The following is a 21540-nucleotide window of genomic DNA, read 5'->3' as shown; positions in this document are numbered from 1 at the left end:
AAGTTCACTTGTTTTTAAGCCAAAACGACCCCAACTTGTTTTGAAAACGACATAAGAGTTTGGGGAAGTATAAAAGGGCATAAAATAGGGTTTTGGGGGAGTTCTTGGGGGGTTTTTCATTCTACCACCATTGGAGAGCTTGGAGCCACCATTGGAACTTGGAGAATAAGAGGGTCTACAAGGGGGTTTTCTCTCTCATTTTCTATCCTAGTTTCTATGGTTGATTTCCTTTGTTTAATGATGTATTTTGCTTCCATGAGTGGCTAGATTTCTTACTAGGGTCTTAATGTAACCAAACCTTGAAGATTCAATAAACTTGGTTTCCTTGTTTCTTGATTTATCTCTCTCTATTGATTGTCTATGGGTATGATTAATGCTTTTGAATGTTTGGTCATCATTCAATTGATTTGCTGCCTAGATTGAGACCGGAAGGAGATATCTAGGGTTTGCCTCAAGCCATAGATGACATAGGGTGCATGAACCATAGGAATATAGGTTTGTGGCTTATGCAATCGCTAAATGATTTCCATAGTTCTTAATGGGTTTTTGATATATTAATCCGATTGTTAGGAATAACAGGGATTTATGTTGAAAATACGTTTGATGTATCTAGGAATAAAACATTGAATAGGTTGGGAAATCGATTGTCATTATAGAGAGAGGAATTAGGGATTAAGGGACTAAGGGAATTGAATTGGATAGGTGAGGTGACGTTAAGTACCCTAGTGCTTTCCATCTTTGATTTCACACTTGTGCTTGATTTGTATTTGTTCTTTTTAATTAGTTTAGTTAAAAATCAAGACCAATCTCGAATCCTTTTCCCCAATTTGCATAATTGTAACTTGTTTGACATTGATTTCTATTGCCAACACATCCCTAGTGGAAACGATAATTTACTCACCTCTTTATTACTTGTGCGATTTGTGTGCTTGCAATTAAATCCATATCATAAAGCTAGTGGGGGGATTGAGTATCTAACAGAATGAAATCCACGTGATAGTAAAAATTGTCCACTTGTACTAAAACATCGTCAACAATACCCCTAGGGACCCTCACAGATCTAATGGCTAATTGCAAGGTGATCCTAGTAGGTTTTAATTCACCTAGTAGGTTCTAATGGCTAATGTGTTTCATGTTTTCATGTTACGAAAATATGAGCCGGATCCATCCCATATTTTAGATTGGACTACATTAGAAGTGGAGGAAGATGGAAGCTACACTCTTCAACCGATGAGGATTTTAGATCGAAAGGACAAGGTCACACGATCAAGTACCATATCGTTGGTAAAGGTCTTGTGGATACATCGCGACACAGAAGAGGCGACTTGGGAGCTTGAGTCGAAAATGAAGGAGAAATATCCATATTTATTCATAAGCCTAGGTACGTTTTAAATTTCGGGGACGAAATTTACTTAAGGGGGAGAGGATGTAATACCCCAAACTTCTTTTTCTTTTAGAAAATATGTAGAATCATCATGTGTTGAGTATAGAGATATGTACAAAATCATTAGAAATTAATACCGAGTGATTTGGGGGGTGTACGAGGGGTTTAAAACTAAAATTTTTTTATTACAGAGGTAACCGTCCGGACAGTTTTAAGAACCATCTGGACAGATACAAAAGAAAACTGAATAGAGGGGTTTTTATGCATAAGTGTCCTAAAATCTGCAACCCGAGATTGTTTAAAAACACTCATTTTCGCGATTTCTTTCAAAATACCCGACCTAAACAAACCCTAAACCCCATTTTCTCTCAAATTTCCTCCCTCCCATCAATCTAAGATCATCAATCAAGGTAAGATTACTCTCTTTCAAGTTGTTTCAAGTTGGATTTCTAACTTCTCTCTCTAGCTTACACATTCTTAAATTTCTCTCTTTGTTCTAATCTTTCAAGGTTTGAACCCAAACTCAAACCCATGGGTTCCTACATCATTTGAGGCCTAAAAGAAGCTTAAATCCCTTCTCTCTACTTGTTTCTACAACCTTGGTAAGTTTCTTAAACGTAAAGGTTAGTATCTAAAGATTGGGGGATTTGGGATTCTAGGGTTTATGGGTTTTGTGGATTTGGGGGAAATTCTCTAAACTAGATGAAATTAGTGATATAATAGGTTGATTTAGACTTGTTTGTGGTTATATTGCTAGATCCTATTGTCGATTGGAGTAGTAAGCTTGAGTAGGTGAAGTTCAAGAATTTGGGAAGTTTTGGGTAAGAGAAGGTAAGGAGTTCTTGATTTATTGAATTAATTTGTATTGGATATGTGCAATTGAAGTTGTTTTTATATTGATTGGAGGATGGGTTTACCGAATAATAGGTTGGTTGAGGCCGGGAAAAGTCAAGGTTGAGTATTGATTTACATAGCTAATTTTTGGAGTGCGAGGTAGGGAAATTCCATCCTTTGTTATTCTCTTTGAATATGTATTCCTATTGGGAACATTTATTTTTCTCCATTGCTCATTATGATGCATTCTCTCCTTAATTGTGCCTAAGGGAGAATAACCTCACTTTGTGATTTATTTATTATATGATTTGAATTATAATGCATACCCCGCTTGTTCAATCTACCATTGAGCATGAATTACTCTTGAACATGCATCATGTGGTAGTATATGTATATATATAGGTTGTAGGTTACCTATTGCATAACCATGTTGGACATGCATTGTAATTGCATGGAAGATGTCGGGTATGGACCCGTATATCTCCTAGTTGTGATTGATGTGAAATGTGGAATGCCGTTGGGCCGTTCAGGGTTCCCATGACTACGGGAATGCTAGTGACCCGGATCAGGATTTCATATGTGCTTGAACACCATGTGATGATGCCGTTGGGCAGTTCAGGGTCCCAATATGTGTAGGGATGCCGGTGGGCCAAGTTAGGATCTCATATGGTGTAGTTATCTACTTGTGTTTGATGTACATGATGTTAGCTATCATATTATTGCATTTGTGCCTTTATTTAATATTTCAGCCTTATCTATTCAATTACTCCTTATTATTCCCTACTGGGCCTTTCGCTCATCCTTTTCTTTCTCCTATTCCCTCCTCGCAGGTGAGTCTAGTGCCGGTACCAGGGTCGCGGATCAGGAGGAGGGTGCGTGACATGGATGGACCCCTGGAGGGTGATAGGACTAAATAGTTCTAAACTTGATATATGTTATTATTTTGTCGTAATTATGTTACCTTGTCGAGACATTGTGTGATGTCCCTGTTCGATGACGGGATGGACGGTAGGGAGGGTACTCCGTGTGATCGGGACTCCCGAACTGGGTTTGTTGACTTCGAGTCCTGACGATTCTTATGTTCTCAGAATTGCTTTTTGTGCTGGATATTGACTATATATGTTGTTGTGTGGAGAAATTATGTGTGACTGTTAGGTGGCCTGAGGCCCTGCTTAGATGTGAGAATTTTCTTAATGCTATGATTGCTAGGTGGCCTGAGGCCCTACTTAGAATTGAGAATTTAAATTGTGATGTTCTTGTTAGATGGCCGGAGGCCCTGCCTAGGTTGTGAATACGTTTGTGAAATTGTTGCGTGTTACTCCAGGTTGGCATCCTCTGTATTATGGGGAGGTGCGGTCGAATTGTTTTTTTGGTGGTTTGATGATTGAATTTATTGTAGTTCAATTTATAGAGTTCCAAAAGTAGCGCATTCCGGGTCGGGGCGTTACACCTATCCTCAAATTTTGATAGATTGTGTACGGAAAGAGATTCACACGTGCTCCCAAGTCTAACAATGCTTGCTCTATCCTATGGTTTCCTATGACACAAGAGATAGTAGGGCAATCGGGGTCTTTGTACTTAGAAAGAGTGTTGGTTTAAATAATGAAGCTTGCTTGCTCTGCTAGAAAAGCTTTCTCCTTAACATTTAATTTTCTCTTCACCGTACACAAATCCTTAAGAAACTTGGCATAAGAGGGTATTTGATTAATGGTATCTACGAGAGGTATATTGATCTTAACTTGTCTAAATAGCTCAAACATATCCTTGTACAATGCCTCATTGGTGCTCTTTCCTAGCCTCTAGGGAAAGGGTAGCTTGGGGATGTACTCACCCTCCTTGCTAAGCTCTACCTTATCCTCGCTTTGTTGTCTCTCACTTTCTTCTACTTAGCCTCTTTGCTTTTTTATTCTCTTTCCACCAAGTAAAATTTTCTCATTTTCCCTCTTCTCTTTCTCTCTCTCTTTCATACCGTCACCAAAATCTTGCACCACATCATTTTCATCATTATTCAGAATGGGTATAGGTCTATCCATGACTCTTCCATTCCTTAATGTAAGGATAGATTGCACTTGCTCATGTCCACTAACCTCCTCACTCATATTAGATGAATTTACCAAATTGGTTTGTTTTGAAGGATTACGGTAAGGTTGAGCCAGAAATTTCCTCTTTTCATAGGTGATGAGAGCTTGTGTGACCTTGGTCATTTGACTCCTTAAATCCTCAATGACCCTATTGGTTTGTTCTTGATATTTGGTGGCCTTTTGATTCTCCCCTATTTGAGCTTGCATGAAAATATTAAGAGTGTCCTCAAGGGACCTTTTAATGGGTGGAATGTGAGGTTTTTGGGTTGGTTGTGCAACATTTGGAGGAGGTGATTGTTGTTGGGATGGATTGGGGAGTGATTGGGATTGAACATTCCCATCGTTCCTCCACCCAAAGTTAGGATGATTCCTCCAAGGGTAATTGTCACTGTAAGAATTGTTGTCTTGATTATTGGTAGGGTAGGGCTTCCTAAATTTTTTGGAATTATTTCCACTATAACCTTACCCAAATAGGACTTCCTTGCAAACCGAGAGGGCATTACAGTCATTTTTCTTGTGATCCCTATTTTCACACAAGGTACAAGCAATGTTTTCCTCAACACCAACCACATTTATAAGGGCCTTTTGGGAATCTAGGGATTCTAATTTCTTGAACAACAAAGCAAGTTTAGCATGCATATTGTCATTTTTATTCAAAACAAACTTGTCACTAGAGCTTGAGACAATATCATGCCGGGTTATTGGAGGGCCTTCCCAAGAATGAGATTCCTCCGCCAACCCATCAAAGAAAGTAAATGCCTTATTGGCATCCCTACTTAAAGAGTCACATTGGGTCATAGTTGAAACCAATTTCTTCAAATATGTAGTCAATGATTTATGAAAGAAATTGACAATTTGGAATTTTGGAAATCCATGGTGAGGACACATAAACAATAAATCTTTAGCCTCTCCCAAGCTTGGAAGAAAGTTTCATGTTCTTTGTAATGAAAATTCATGATTTGTGTTTGGTAAGAAAAGGTATGGTGGGAAGGAAAAAATTTATTGGGAAATTCTTCTTGCATTGTCATCCAAGTTGAAATGGATTGGGGGCACAAGTTCTTAAACCATTGTTTGGCATGGTCCTTCAAAGAGAATGGAAAATTTTTGGGTCTCAAAATTTCTTGTATGCATGTGACATCATCAAAAGTAGTACACACCGATTTAAAATCACGCACATGTGAGTAAGGTCGTTTTGATTCCATTCCATGGAATTTGCGAATCATGTGGAACATGGAAGGTTTAAGGCTCATATTTTTTTTTGGTTTGGTGGCATAATGATTCAAGAAGGTTGAGTTTACCTTGCGGAATACGTGAGCTCTCACAAAGTGTGATGCTCTTGAACTTGGGCATGAATGTACTCCATAGGAGAAGGTGCATGAATGTTTTGCCCATAGTGAGCATATTGTGGCACTTGACACATTGGAGGCATATTGTAATCGATGGGATGCACATAATTGTATGGGGGAGGCATATGGAATGCGGGAGGCACATTGGGAGGTTGGTAGACTTTTTTTGGGGCATATTGCGCTATATTATTTTGTTGGAGTGTTTGATTCACATTTTGCAAAGCATGTTCAACTTGAGCATTTGGCACATTTTGGGCATCTTGCCCTTGCACCGGATTCATCAACTAATCAATATTCATATGTTGCAAAAGGCGACGTAATGCATCAAGATTCATATCACCCCCATGTACACTCCCTGCGTCACTCACATTTATGTCACCACCTCTAGACATGATGGCAAGCAATTCTCATGCATTGGGCATTAACAATTCTTAATCAAGCATGTTAAATTGAATTATTAGACTATACAATCCAAAAACACAACTAACATGTTATTCTCATGCACCCAAATACACAACTATCACAAAATCAAAAGAGAGAGATCGAAGCTACGACTCTTTAGGCATACCTTGAGCAATCGAAACCTCACACCCATCGTTTGAAACTAGAAATTAGAAAAGAAACTTAGCCACTCATCATAATGAACATAAACATCAATTTTATAAAGAAAAACCAATGTTTATAGCCAAAATCACTAGAACTAAGCAAAACCCTAGAGAGAGAAAGGGAGAAACTACAATGGAGGCTCAATATTGTCTAATGTCATGAATGAGGTAGAAACCCAAATCTTAGGGTTTTTCCCTATTTTTACGATGGAAAATACCTAACTACCCTTACAAGATCAATCCCTATTCGTTACAATTAAAAAATACCCAAAAAACCCATAAAAATATGCATTGTAGCTGCTGCTTTGCGACGAGGTGTCTGGTAGATTTGGTTCATTACTTTGAGCAGTTGGAAGGTCGATTTATGAGAAAGTTGGAGATGTTTGTGCAATGGTTAGAGGTCATGCTGCATCTCCATCAACAAACCCACCACCAAATATTTAATGAAGAGGAACAATAAGTGATAGGTTTATCCGAGCCCTTTTTGGAGTTCGTAGAAGAATAAGGTGAACCAATTTTTGATGTTTATCTAGATGAATTAGGTTTTTTGGTACAAGAAGAGAGTAAAGAAGAATTAATGGAGGAAAATCTGACATCATTCAAGTACCAAATCCTGATAATCTTTTGGTGCCTATTGAATTTGTTGATTTTGTTATTCCAGAAATACTTGAAGAACCAAATAGAGAGAAATTTTTATTAATGTTGTTTCTAAACTTATTTAAGAGTTCAAGGTGGTTTCATATGTTGGGAACAAGGGTCGTGATCAAGAAATCAGGAGGTTTCCTATTACAATTCTTCAAAACTCGAGGTCGATTTTTCTCCAACAAAGGGAGAATGATGTAGATTGAAATATGTGATTTTAGTATTTTAGGAAACCTATTGTTTGTGAATTAATTAGTATTATTTGTTAGGAGTAAAGTATCTTTTTTAGTAGAAATAATTTTATTTATTTGTAATTAAGTATTTATTTCCCGTTAAAATTGTTTATGGTTTGATTAGGGTTTTAATCCATTTACTATTTAAAGTTGCAATCCTCATTGAGAGACGATAGTCTTTTTCCAATTCGTTGGTATTCGTTCGAATCAACAAACTATTGAAGCCTTAAATATGGAATTCATGTGTCGAATCAACGGATTTAAGTAGATTTGCTCCTGATATTCGTGTGTCGAATCAACAGGTCCAAGTATGTGTTCTTTCCACCACGTTGCGCTGCATCACAGCTCCATGCCTAGCTCTTACATTCATTGGATGACAAATATCATAATGGATTAACTATAAAGGAACCTCGAATCTAGCTTCCTTTCCAAATGGTTTACTTGCTGTTTTTCCAGCTAGGCAACACTCACATGTGGACAAATTAACTTTGCTAATTTTACCCAATAAGCTCTCTTTGGCTAAACAATTCATTTGTGATTGATCAGTATGGCCAAGTTTAGTATGCCACGCATTGACATCAACATCAGAATCATTTGAAGATGCAAACAAGGAATAACTAGCAGTAACAACATCCACATTATTGTTAAGTATGATAAAACCATCCTAGAAGGATCCAGAACCAATAAAAGTTGTTTCAAAACGAAGTTCAACAGAGTTATTGGAGAAACATAGTTCAAAGCCTAATTTAATTAATACAAGAACCGAGACAAGGTTTCATTGAATTCCTGGAGCATAAAGAACATCATGCAGAAATAGAGGCCGACCACCACACATGTCTAGACGATAGGTGCCAATTCCTTTCACTTCCTCACGCAAATTACTTCCTTCGTATATCCACGTTTTGTTACATGGCCTGTGACCCCTGAGTCTATAGTCCACAAATGATGAAAATACGTTAGAAAGACAAAGCTTGATACAAAAGCAACACTCTTAAGTGTACTAAGGGTTCGTACCTTTTTTGGCTCAGCACACGTGCGAGCAAAGTGACCCTTGTTGTCACAATCAAAAGATTTCACCTTCCTGATGTCCTTCTCTTATATTTGTTGTTTAAGGTTTCAATAACCTCTTGCTCTTCCAACACATACTGAATTTTCAAGCTACAAATTCCATAATTCTCCATTAAGCTTTTCACCCTTTTTCAATTCGGCGACTACATTCTTCAAAGTTGATACCATTTTGTTGAACACAAAGTTCTACATAGACATGCACGAAAATTTAATTACTTACATGCTTCGACTTTGCTAATAATTAATTATATTAATTAATAAATTCACACGAGTTTTAGAATCGAAAGGTCACTATGTTTCGAGTTATCCCCTTAACCCTATGCAAATAATATCATTAATATAATTATTTATGTAAAAACATTATCATTCATAAAAGAAGGTACATAAACTTCAATTAATCCCACATATATAAATATACAATTTATATATTATAATCACAAAGATTAAAGTAATGAAATAACATTTGATAATATTCTGAGTGCACAGCGGAAAAGCATAAATAAATACAATTTATGCATGATAAAACCTCTTGCTCATAGTAGGAATAGATTAACTAAATTTTCAGGGCAATACTAGTTTACGTTTAGGAAGGCATATTGGATTTATGGATCGGACGGATGTCCTCTTTGCACCTCTCCTTAAATATTCTCATATGAATTCTCTCAGAAACTGCTTATACGTTGCACAAGGCTTAACAGTTTCACTTGAATTCTAAATATCTTCAACTACCTTACTCCATTTGTCAGGAAGATTTTTGCATAATGCTACTACTCTTTCATGTTTGGACATTACATGTCCATTCCAAATTATTGCTTGTATCTTGCCATTAATATTAATTACATGGTTCATCAGTTCTACATCTTTGTTTCAACAAGAGGAATTCAAGCCCTCTTTAGACATTTGAAGTTCTTATTGTTGAACTAGTGATCTCACACTCACTGGAGTCCTGATGAAAATGGTATTTTGTATCCTGTAACAAATACAGGATAAAATATACAATTTTACTCATAAGGTTGCTAATAGAGAGTGCAACATCCATATTGTAATTAAAAAATAATTTTTAATACCCCACAATGTTGTATATCCTCCTAAATAATTTCTGAAAAATCTTCAAAATTTTTTACCAATCAGAAGTATTTATTTTAATTTCTCACTAGAAACAATGTTAGAAAATAATAATAAATTTTTTTCCTCATCAAAAAGTTATTTACAAATTATAGAAAAATCAGAAATTCAATTTTGAGAATTTTCGTATTTTTCAAGAAAACAATGGCCAACCAAAGAATTTACAAATTATAGAAAAATCAAAAATTCAATTTTGAGCATTTCCATATTTTTCGAGAAAACAATGGCCAACCAAAGAGGGCCCACGCGCCCCCACATGCCACCATGTGTATAAAAGATTGTTTGACTTCATATCTATTGACTAAAAACGTCAACTCACGCACCTAGGTGGAAAGTGGGCTCTACTCGTCGCTTTTCCGGCAACTGTTCACAACCAAATGTTGATACTCGACTAGATTTTTTGTTCCGAACACAATGGTGGTGTCAATTTCATGAAAAAACTACTAGAGATGTCTCAACCTATGAAGAACCCTAATTTCTATAAATTTTCAGTTTCAAACACTACCTTTGGAGGCCAATCTCTCCCTTATTTTAGGTCTAATTGTAGCATACAGTATACCGTTTGAAAGCTTATATTACAAACTTTATGAATATGTAAAGAAACAACACAAAACTGTATAATCTGAAAACTACAAGGCCTCAAAGTTTTGGATTTGTCATGTTTTCTACAATTTCACCAGAATTGCATTCTAATTAGCAAATTTCGAGGGGCATAGTTCTCCCATTTCATATCCGATTTTAAGGTATAATATATTGTTGGAAAGCACTCATTCCATAATTTCATAATATGTAATGAAATAACAAAAATAAAGTATTATCGTAATGATATCTACCCACAAAGCTTCGGGTTTAACATGTTTTCAAAATTTTTAGATTTTATCAAAACCTTGCATACCTTATTTTCTTTCATTCTAACATATGTATGCAATCTATAACATATATATGGATCGAATATGAGAGGTGTTGGTAGAAAAAGAGGTGAATAGGGACTATAGTGTCCAATTTCAATCATTTGGAATTGGTCCCGATCGATCAGAATTCTTTATCGTGAAACATTTTTTGAAAAAAGGGTAGGTGTCTGGGACACCCGGTCCAACTGTCCGGACACCCCCCAAAATTCTGTATGCGTGAACTTTGTTAAAAACACCCATTTCACGATACTTTCTCAAACCATCTAACTTAAACCACCCCCTAACTCCATTTTCTCTCAAAATCCATCACCTTAGATCATCAATCAAGGTAAAACTCCTCTAACTTAAGTTATTTTCAAGTTGGATTATGGATTCTCTCTCTAGTTTACATATTCTTCGACTTCCCTCTTTGTTATAATTTTCAAGGTTTGAACCCAAACTCGAATCCATGGGTTCTGGCATCATTGGAGGTCTAAAGGAATCTTGAATCCCTTCCTTTTAATTGTTTATATACCCTTGGTAAGTCTATTTAACATAAAAGTTTATATTTGGGGATTTAGGTGATTTGGGGTTTTAGGGTTCAATGGATATTTCGATATTTTTAGTTTGAATCAATTATTTTGGGTTGTTAATGATAAATTATGTTTTATGAGCAATTGGCTCAATGAATAACACTCGAAAAGTATTTGGTGCGCACGTGGGTCAATTTGGTGAATTTTTGTAAAACGCTAAGGAGGAGAGGTAAGGGGTTTCTCATCTTTGGACTCTTAAGCTTCAATATTGTTGTTGCTTATTCTTGAAATGGTAATCCTTGTGGAGACCACTCTTTGGATGGCCATGGATATTCTTTGAATAAATTGTCATTAACTATTATTTGAGCTTTGGTGTTTGAATGGCCACGGTATATGTTCTTGGACTCTCTTTGAATTAAGTCCTTCGTGCTTCTCTTGGAAATTGTTATCTCTTGTTTGGTGTGTATTCTTAAACTTTTCTATGGGAGAAATACATTCATGGATTCATGGTTTTGAAATGGTATGGGTTGCTAATCCTTGTATTGAATGAAGTCATGGTTTAGTGTGTGTGTGTATGTGTATATATATTACTTGGTTTCATTAAACTTACATGTTTTGCACAAAAGGGAGGTTGATGTGGGAATGTCGTAAACTTTGGATAAATGTAACAGGCATCATGAATTTGATGAGGTTTTGCATTGAAACTGTGTATTGGATAAATGTTTGACACAACCGATAACTCGTGCCTAACTAAGCTAAGCTTTGAGAGTAAGTTGAGGCCCAAGATTCTTTAGTTAGAAGTAGGCTATTGTAATTGTATACTCCAATACCTAGGTTAAAGCTCTGAATGCCCTGCTAGGTATACTTATAACCTAGTTAAGCAATAATTGGTGATTGGTTTATGGTGAAAGACCAATAGAGGATCACGGTGAGACTAAAGAATGATTTTCAAGGCGAGATTTGAGATGCTTGTAATTGGTTAAATGTCCTTTATTTTATTTAAAAAATTATGTTGGGTTTAAGTATACTTTGTTGAGAAATATATATATATATATATATCGTTTGTTGGCATGGACATCACTTATGCATCGTCACATCGGGCCTATTTTGGCTGTCTTCAACATTTTGCCTTACTTTCCCTTTCTAACATTGGTCATTGGTTTTTCTATAACCTATTGGGATTTGGCTCACCCTATTCTCTTTTCCTTTCTTTGTTTATCTTTATTCTCAAGTGAGTAGGAGGATGACTAGTTGCTCGATGTAAGATGCAGGCGTAGTCCATGTTGCTCTTTTGTTCCATTGTTCTACGGGCACTCTGATTGTTTAGTAAAACTATTTTGTTTACTAGGATGTTAGCCTATTTGCTCTTAAAAACTTTATGATGTTTGGAATGGTAGTTGTTGACATGTCTCTGGATTATGTTGATATTATTTGGGTGTTAGACACCGATTGTGATGCTTCCATAATTGGATGCCTAGAGGCGTATTATGTATGGATTATGCAGGTTGCATGGATTGTATCTTTATTATGCTTTTGAGAAACAATTTCTAAGTCACTTCTGACGATTTTTATGTTAGGGATTGGCTCGATAGGTTGGTGCCATTGCTATGCAATGTTGCACCACGTCTGTCGTTTGATCCGGGAAATTTTTATCAATTTCCTCACGTTTCCTTTCCTTATGGAAATCAGAGCATGACATGCACACTTGGATGTGTCATTACAACTCACTCGAATGCTTATGAAGTCTCTACCATTTGATATTTATAGACGCAATTGGACGTCTGACAATCAAGGCATGATCAACATATATACCAGAGATCCACAGGAGTTTGGGGTTTGATAATGTGTACGAAAGGTGCTCATGACCCCAAAACCTCCATCCTGATCGGACGGTTATCATATGAGATCTGGAAAGTTCCAAGTGTTTCCATTGTTACAAGAAACAATACATACACACAGACACACACACACACACACACACATATATATATATATATATATATATATATATATATATAATAATAATAATAATAATAATAATATATAACAGAGGCGATTGGTGGTTGGTTGGATTGATATTTTACTTATAGTCTGTACAACCTTATGAAAAAAAGAAAACGTGACTTAAGAGTAGTGGCGTAAAGCCCTGTTGTCGAGGAAATAATGTGGTACACGATGAGATGTAGATAATGTGGATGCATAATGCATGGATGATAGAGGAACCATGAAACAATGTCTGACACCTGAGACACTACTTACTTTTGAGTGGTATGTAGTGGACACGGACGAATGCAATACTTGTAAGTATCGCCTATCATAGTACGAGTGTATGTGGAACATGAGCAGAGATAACGAATGATAGTAAAACATGCAATTTCAGGAGAAGACTTACACAAAATCTTAAAATGTTTTGGACTTGTGTATAACTTGTTTGTCGCACTGTTTGTTTTGCTTCAATCTTGTTGTTGGGTTTGTCACATTCTTAGTCTCTAGTGTCTGAATTTATTTTTCTTAGCGGAATTTCTAATTTTTTAATTCTAGTGTCCAAATTTATTTTCAGTAAATTATATTCGTTAGATTTGTTGCTTGATAAATTCCTATATGTCATCTACATTAGGAATTGGTTGTGACTTGTGACTCGTATGATTCGGTGGATTATCCTTTCGCTTGACTAGAACTTATTATTCGTTCGTTAATTGCTTCGTACTCTATTCTTTGAATCGTAAATTCTTGTAAGCTAGATTCCTTTGGCATGCACTGATTTGTAAATTGGCTTGGTAGTAATTTTAAATAAATTATTTTGTTTTAAATTTCATTGAAAGTTTACAAAACTTATTAAACATTTGCTTTTGTATTGATTTAACTAGAAAATTTGTTAAAGGTATTTAATCAAGTAAAAGTTTTTTGTTTTGATTAAAATTCTTCGTAAATCCTTACACTATTGGAAAAAAATTATTTTCTAAACTAGTTTTCGAATCTTTTCAGGTGCATGAGAAATTTCTTGAAATTCATGCGTCATGGTTGATTGACTGGTCGTCTTGGATGGATTTTGATGATAGAGTTGGTTGGATTGTTGTAGGCTTGTTGTTATCTAGTTATTTACGATGGAGTTGGTTGGATTATTGTAACCTTATTGTTATTGTCTGGCTGTTTGTGGTGGTGTTGGTTGGATTGTATAGCATTGTTGGTTGTTGATTTATAGTAGTTGGATGTAATAGTTAGGTTATTTTGCGGTGTTGTTGTTTGATAGTAGCTAGTGGTTGAGCTACTTTGCTATGGTTGAGTGCTAACTACACACCACCTTGAGATGTGATCATAATTTGGGGTTAGTTCTCCCTTCTTGTCTATTGCTACCCACTTGATAATACGGTGTATTAGTTGATTCAACATTACGATGCATTTAAGCACCACAGCCTTTGATGAGTATTTTCATACTTCTGTGTGTTCCTTGTTTGTTTGCTAGATAGTTGTCGATGCCTCAGCCTTCGATGAGTCTTTCAGGACTGTTGTGTGCATTGGTTGTTATGGATTATATATGAATTGTTAGTGGTGTTTATGCAGCATGATTGTTTGAATCATTTTCCTGCCTCAACTGTATCATTGACATTTGATATTCCCAAAATACCTCCACTAATGGGAGAAAGCCACGTGGCAGAATAAGTTCCAGTAAGGACAATATGAGTGACGTATCGAAGGGTACACTTTGGTTCTCGACCGAAGTGTATACCTCTGCACTATCAGACCGAAGACCGCACTTCGATAACCGTACTACAGAAGCATGTATGCACGAAGTTCAACTGATGAAGAGTCCTCATAGGACGCCAATTCTAGATAGAGTCCTACTCCCCTTTGGAGAGGGATACAGATAGGATTTACCATCCGAGAAACCCTCTGGAAAACCAATGAGAGAGAGCCCGACTCCTACTACAACTCAAACACTTCAAACTCATATAAAAGGGGAACCTCTGCCCTCAGGTAAGCAATCTAACTCCTGCACTCTAAAATACTTACTGAGCAAGAGACAACGCTCGAAGCAACGAGCCATCCTCCCAAGTTTAGTACCTTACTGACTTGAGCGTCGGCGAGTTCCCTCCGAGCACACCCTCGGGGACCTACCGAAGCTTACGTTCGCTTCTTGTGCAGGAAGGAAGGAAGAGATCACGTACCAGCAAAGGAGAAATTAGTTATTCCAGCTCAGTCTGACTTGGCTGATTTGTCTGATAGGGTAGACCTGTTTTAGACATCATCAGTTTGGCGCCGTCTGTGGGAAGGAAGTACACTTCCCTAAAGAAACTCACAATGGTCAGATTGAGAAAGAATGTCGCTTCTACTTCAGATACAAGCCGTCGAGTTGATGACCCTAATGCTCCTGACCGGGGGCAGGGTGAACACCCCCATCATGAGGAGGTAGAACACCAAGAGGATGTTGCTGACCGAACCAACCAGCATAACCAGGACGCTGGACCGTCCCAAGTACCTTGCACGCAGGAACAATTCCAACAACTTTCCCAGCAGGTGCAAAGGTTGACTGAACTAATCATGAACCAACAGACACAAGTGAACCAAGAAATCCCGCACAATGAGGAGGTGCAAAGTTCACACTCAGGTAGGTCTAAAGAACCAAGCCGAGGGGTGAATCCCAATGGTACCATTGGAGAAAGTACTAGAAGGGGAACTACCTACAATGAAGACGTCGATCGACACCTAGATGAGATGAACAAGAAGATTGCAGCACTACAAGGAGTGTCCCCAATGGAGGGAGTGTGGGACAGTACGTTGACCCCTTTAGCTCTTGAAATACTTGAAGCTGAAATGCCGCGTCACCTTATTGTTCCAAAGCTGGAGAAGTATGAAGGGTTAACTGACCCCTGTGATCATATCTAGGGTTTCAAATCAATGATGGAGTGTCGGGGAGCAAATGCCCTGATAATGTGCAAGATATTCCCATCAACCCTTTTTGGACCAGCAAGAACTTGGTTCAATCGATTACCGAGACACAGTGTGACTAGTTTTGGGGACTTGTCTGAGAAACTTGCACTTCACTTCTCCGCCGCACGAAGGACGGCAAAGACTAGTTTGGATCTGATGAATCTTGACCATGAGCATGGAGAATCACTTCGATCATTTCTTGCAAGGTTCAATAGAGCATGTTTGGAAATCACACACGTCCAGGTAGAAGTAGCTATTTCGGCCCTGGTAAGGACAGTAAGGGATGAAGCGTATGTACGTTCATTGACGAAAAAACGCCCGAAGAGTATGGGAGAACTCTACGCTAGGGGAGATAAGTTCATGCAATCAGAAGACATGATGAAAATTTCTCAGTTTTCTTCTTCCTCGGCCCCTGCCAAAAAAGGATCGAGCGCCCCGGGAAAGAGTGAGAAAGACTTGCCCCCTTCAAGCAAGAAGCAAGGAAGAGTAGAAGGAAAGAATGACAAGAAGAAGGATGATCAGTCTGGTAGGAAGATTGACCGGGGTCCAGTCCCTCGGTATAGTTCCTATACTCCTCTTAATAATTCGTTGCATAATATCCTTCTTGAAATAAGTAACAGGGATATACTGAAGTGGCCTAAGAAAATGAGGGCCCCGGCAGAAAAGCGTACTTCAGATAAGTATTGCCTGTTCCATAGGGACCATGGTCATGACACTGAAGAATGTAGGCATCTCAAGGATGAGATTGAAGGCCTCATAAGGCGAGGCTACCTGAAGCAGTTCACTTCAGATAGAGAAGAAAAGAGAAGAAGAACCGATGGTTATGATAGGGATAACGACCGAAGGAGACAAAGAAGAAGGGATAGGTCTCCTCGTCACCAAAGGGGGACTGCTGGGACAATCGGAGTTATTGTAGGAGGTCTGGCCGCAGGAGGAGAAAGCTCCTCAGCTAGAAGGGCTTATGCTCGAATAAATGAAGTAAGTAAGGAAAGAAAGAAGCCGAGAAGGGATGAAGAAAAAATTACTTTCTCTGAAAAAGATGCTGAAGGTATCCAGGATCCACATGATGATGCCCTAGTAATAGAAGCAGTCATCGCAAATTTCACAGTGAAAAAGGTTCTGGTGGATAATGGAAGTGCTGCAGATATCTTGTTCTATCACGCCTTCAAAGAGATGAAGATCTCAGAAGAAAAATTGAAGAACTTTTCGGTTCCTTTATATGGGTTCGCAGGGGAATCCATAGTTCCCAAGGGAGTCATATCCCTACCTGTTACTCTGGGAACCTATCCAAGGACGGTTATGCATATGATCGATCTTCTTGTAGTGGATGTTCAATCCCCCTACAACGCCATCATAGGCAGACCATTGCTGCACAAGGTTCGGGCGGTGGTCTCTACTTACCACCTCAAAATGAAGTTTCCAACTTCTAATGGGGTAGGAGAAGTGAGTGCGGATCAGAAGTTAGCTTGAATGATGTACTACACGGACTTGAAGGACAAGAAGAAGACCTCCATATCAGTTGGAAGCTTAGATGTTCGGGAAGAAGAGAAGATACTGAAGCCAACACCGGTTGAAGCACTTCTTCCAATAACTGTGGAGAAAGGAACTGAAAAGAAGTTATTTCTAGGGTCTCTGTTAAATAAAAAGTTAGTTGAGGAGGTAACCAAGCTCCTCCTCTCTAACATAAAGAACTTCGCATGGAGTGCGCATGAGATGCCAGGAATTAGTAGGGAAGTCATCTCCCACAGTTTGAGCATCATACCGGGGACTAAACCGGTCAAACAGAAAAAGCGTAACTTCGCCCTAGAGAGACAAGCTGCTATCAAGGAAGAAGTGGGGAAGTTACTTGAAGTCGGTTTCATCCGAGAGGTGCGGTATCCAGATTGGTTGGCCAATGTGGTCATGGTAAAGAAGGCGAATGGAAAGTGGCGTATATGAGTTGACTTCACGGATCTAAACAAAGCTTGTCCTAAGGACTGCTATCCTCTTCCTAAGATTGATCAATTAGTGGATGCAACTTCAGGCCACGAACTCCTTAGCTTCTTGGATGCTTATTCGAGGTACCACCAGATCAAGATGAACCCAAGAGATGAGGAGAGTACCTCATTCATAACTCCAGAAGGGACATATTGCTATAAGGTTATTCCCTTCGGACTTGAGAATGCTGGTGCCACTTATCAAAGGTTGATAAACCATGTCTTTGCTGATCAGATAGGAAAATCGGTAGAAGCATATGTAGATGATATGGTCGTGAAGAGTAGAAGGGCAGAAGATCATCCTTCATATCTTCAAAAAGTGTTTAACACTTTAGATAAGTTTCAAATGAAATTAAACCCAGACAAATGCGCTTTTGGAGTAAGCTCAGGAAAATTCCTAGGCTTCCTTGTCACTAGTAGAGGAATCGAAGCAAACCCAGAGAAGGTTGAAGCCATTCTTCAGATGGAACCTCCGAAGTCTCCGAAAGAGGTTCAGAGATTAACGGGAAGAGCAGCGGCACTTGGGAGATTCCTTGCTAGGTCGGGTGATAAGTGTAGACCCTTCTTCCAGGCCTTAAAAAAGGCCAAGGAATTTCAATGGACTGAAGGGTGTCAGAAGGCATTTGAGGGTTTAAAGGAATACCTCGGACATCCTCCCCTACTAACATGTCCAAAAGAAGGAGAGGTATTGTACTTGTACCTTGCTACGACAGATCATGCAGTAAATGCAGTCCTTATCCGGGAAGAAGAAAAAATTCAGAAGCCAGTGTATTATGTTAGTAAGGTCATGATAGATGCTGAGACTCGTTATACCGAAGCAGAGAAATTTGCTTTAGCATTGGTTACTGCAGCTCGAAAATTAAGACCCTACTTCCAAGCCCATACTGTAGTAGTTCTTACTGACCAACCATTGAAGAAAATACTTCAGAAGCTGGACACATCAGGAAGATTGATAAAGTGGTCCATTGAGTTGAGTGAGTTTGACATTCAATACAAACCAAGACATGCGATTAAGGCTCAAGCCTTAGCAGACTTTGTTGTTGAATGTTGTCGCCCAACCTTAGTGACACTGACCGAAGAGGACTACCCGAAATGGAACCTTTACGTTGATGGTTCTTCTAACCAAGAGGGTAGCGGAGCAGGAGTACTCCTCTTCGGTCCGGGGGGCATATGTATTGAACATGCACTTCATTTTCATTTCAAAGCGTCCAATAATGAAGCAGAATACGAAGCGATACTAACTGGATTGAGACTTGCTGTCGAACTTGAAGTTAAGTATTTGTTGATCAACAGTGACTCTCAGCTAGTAACTGAACAAATGAAGGGAGACTATGAGGCGAGAGGCTCAAATATGGTCAAGTACTTAGCTGCGGTCAAGAAATTACTGGCCAAGATTCCCAAGGTAGAGATCAATCGAATACCTAGGGAGGAAAATGCAAAAGCAGATGTCCTTGCTCGATTAGCTTCAGCCTGTTCAGCCAAAGGACCTACTTCGGTCAGAATTGAGGTACTTCCTCAACCAAGTATTTCGACTGAACTAGAAGTGGCCCCGGTTGAAGCTGAACCAAGCTGGAAGGACCCAATCAGAGAATTCCTGCTTGAAGGGAAACTTCTTGAAGATAGGAATGAAGCAAGGAGTCTCCGAAAAAGGGCAGCAAGATATACTCTGATTGAAGGAGAATTATACCGAAGATCCTTCACACTTCCATACCTGCGATGTTTGGCGCCCAGAGAGGCCGATTACGCCCTAAGGGAAGTGCATGAAGGAATTTGTGAAAGTCACATAGGGGGAAGAACATTAAGTTATCATGTGCTACGTTGTGGATACTACTGGCCTACAATGGTGTCAGATGCCAAAAAGCTTGTTCAAAAATGTGATAAGTGCCAAAGGCATTCCAATGTACCCCACCTTCCTCCTAGCCAGATGGTGCCTATTCAGAGTCCTTGTCCATTTGCTCAGTGGGGTATGGACGTTCTTGGACCATTCCCACCAGCATCGGGTCAAAGGACATATCTGATAGTAGCCGCGGACTACTTCACTAAGTGGGTAGAAGTGGAGCCACTTGCAACTATTTCTGAGAATAAGGTAATAGACTTCATCTGGAGAACCATTGTCTGTAGATATGAGATACCAAGGGCCCTTATTGTTGATAACGGCAGACAATTTGTCGGAGGAAAGATGAAGAAGCTATGTGAAGAGTTGGGGGTTGATCTCAGAGTCACTTCGGTCAGTCACCCACAAGCTAATGGGCAAGCCGAAGTAACAAACCGAGTGATCCTCCAAGGTTTGAAGACACGACTAGATAGTGCCAAAGGAAGATGGGTGGAAGAACTACCGAGTGTGCTATGGTCCTACCGAACCACAGCACGGACTTCTACTGGAGAAACACCCTTCTCCCTGGCATTTGGCTCTGAAGCCGTGATACCTGTAGAAATTGGAATTCCGTCTACAAGGATCATTAAATTCAATATCCAAGAGAATAATGAAGCACTTCTGAATAATTTAGACTTGGTGGAGGAAGTTAGAGAAGAGGCTCGAATCAGAACTGCTGCGTACAAGCAGAGGACAGCCCGGTATTACAACCGAAGGGTCAAAGAAAGAAAGTTCAACCCAGGGGACCTTGTCTTAAGAAAGAAGGAGGCCGCAGGAAAACACCTCGGAAAGTTAGGGGAGACGTGGGATGGACCTTTCAAAATAATTGAAGCATTCAAGGAAGGAACATACCGAATTGAAGACCCAGAAAACCCTGGGAAGAAGATGCGTCCATGGAATGTTGACAATCTACGTAGATATTTTATTTAGTTGAACAATAAAAAGAGTTGTTATTATTTCATTAGTTTAATAAACAACAGATCAGAAGTTGTCCCAATCATTCCTTCCATTAGACCCTTCGGTCCAAACAGGCCCTTCGGCCCAAAGCTTAGAAAAATTTTCTAAGTCTCAAAATTAGGCCACTTCGGCCCGTAGACCCTTTGGTCCAAACAAGACCTTCGGTCCACATAAGACCCTTCGGTCCACACAAGACCCTTCAGTCCAAATAGGCCCTTCGGCCCAAAGCTTAGAAAAATTTTCTACTCTCAAAATTAGGCCACTTCGGCCCTTAGACCCTTTGGTCCAAACAAGACCTTCGGTCCACATAAGACCCTTCGGTCCACACCAGACCCTTCGGTCCAAACAGGCCCTTCGGCCCAAAGCTTAGAAAATTTTTCTAAGTCTCAAAATTAGGCCACTTCGGCCCTTAGACCCTTTGGTCCAAACAAGACCTTCGGTCCACATAAGACCCTTCGGTCCACACCAGACCCTTCGGTCCAAACAGGCCCTTCGGCCCAAAGCTTAGAAAAATTTTCTAAGTCTCAAAATTAGGCCACTTCGGCCCTTAGACCCTTCGGTCCACATAAGACCCTTCGGTCCACATAAGACCCTTCGGTCCAAACAGGCCCTTCGGCCCAAAGCTTAAAAAAAATTTTTTATAAGTCTCAAAATTAGGCCACTTCGGCCCTTAGACCCTTCGGTCGAATCAGGTACTTCGATCTTGAAGTGTATACTTCATCCGAAGCCAACCCTTCGGCCACGACAAGTACTTCACGCTCGAAGTACACTTCAAGCATCCGCAACCGAAGTAAGGTCAGACAATAAAGCACACTTCAAGCATTCACAACAAATTTTGCAAATCAAAGTAGAGCAAACTGAACATGAAAAGAGAGAGATATCATTACCAAATGATACTTAACCGTTCATACAAAAAAAAATAATAAATAAATAAAATATTGAAGTCAAATGTCTTCGGTTGAAGGGGGCAGCTCCGTCTCTGAAGGTTCATGCAGGGTAGCTTCTGGCAAGATCGGTTCAGGAGGATTTGGTGGAGGAATACCCTCTGGCGTAAAGGGACGAAC

Source organism: Tripterygium wilfordii, chromosome 3 (assembly GCF_013401445.1).
Source record: "Tripterygium wilfordii isolate XIE 37 chromosome 3, ASM1340144v1, whole genome shotgun sequence".
NCBI classification, from domain to species: domain Eukaryota; kingdom Viridiplantae; phylum Streptophyta; class Magnoliopsida; order Celastrales; family Celastraceae; genus Tripterygium; species Tripterygium wilfordii.
The sequence above is the reverse complement of the archived record's forward strand: the minus strand, read 5'-3'. Positions refer to the sequence as shown.